The 1,028-nt window shown below is 47.3% G+C and overlaps 1 pseudogene; it reads left to right on the top strand.

Moving 5' to 3' along the window:
- Window positions 1-682: 682 nt before the first annotated feature.
- LOC112469363 lies at window positions 683-801 on the top strand (annotated as a pseudogene).
- Window positions 802-1,028: the final 227 nt, after the last annotated feature.

Raw genomic sequence — 1,028 nt, forward strand, 5'->3', positions numbered from 1 at the left:
TTTCTATATTTTCTATATTTTTTCAATTCTTTATAAAAACCATGAAACCTGATCTTTTCTTTGGAAGTTACATGACATTACATCCTTGCTTAAGGATGTTCAGTGACCTCCCACTGCCCCCAGGCTCAATCCAGAGCCTAGGGAGCACCCCCACCATTACCACCTGGGCTCCATTTACTAATGTCACCTCGTCCTCCCTTATTTGTGTCCCTGGCTTTAGGCTCTCCAGACTTCTTTGCCCGCAAATGTTGTGTCCTGCCATTATCTTCTCCTTTTTGTACTTTTTCTTCCCAAGAACTCTCATCTCCTCTGAGTTGAACCTCTCTCCCCCGTGTAGACTCCTGTTCACATAAAGAGACACAGTTAAGATCTCAGCTTCTCTGGGGCTGTTGTTTCTCCCTCTGGGGGCGCCCCTTGTACTCCATGCCTGGTCACATCCCCTGCCAACTGGACAGAGCGCTCCCCAAGCCTGTGGGCTGGGTCACAGTCCAGGGGCATCTCCAGATATTTGTAGGATTCTCTGATGTTTGAAGACAAGTGGAAGATATGGAGGGAAAGGAGAGTGAAAAGAGGAAGGGAGGAAATTGGGAAGCTATTTCCAGACAAGTCAAAAGGCATTTTTGAAGACTGTTTTGAGTAGAAGGACAACACGATTAAAGTCACATCTTAAGAACAGAAGTCAGTCTATGGCCATGCTACCCTAAACGTGCCCGATCTCAACTGACCTCAGAAGCTAAGCAGGGTCGGGCCTGGTTAGTACTTGGATGGGAGACCAGTTTGGAATACCAGGTGCTGTAAATGTTTTTTTTAAAAAAAAAGAAAGAACAGAAGTTGGCAACAGTATGCAAAATGGATAGTATGGGGAGGTCAGAAAGTCAGTTAAAAGGTGGTTAGCAGGAGTTGAGGCGAGGACATGAAGCTTTGCTATATGTGGACTGGCCAGTGAAGACAGGGCCCAGGGCCTCTGCTCGCGTGCCTGGGCTCTGCCCTATGCTGCCCTGGCAAACACTTCCCCAAAAGAGCTCCTT

This window comes from Pteropus alecto, unplaced genomic scaffold (genome assembly GCF_000325575.1).
Source record: "Pteropus alecto unplaced genomic scaffold, ASM32557v1 scaffold146, whole genome shotgun sequence".
Taxonomy (NCBI): Eukaryota; Metazoa; Chordata; class Mammalia; order Chiroptera; family Pteropodidae; genus Pteropus; species Pteropus alecto.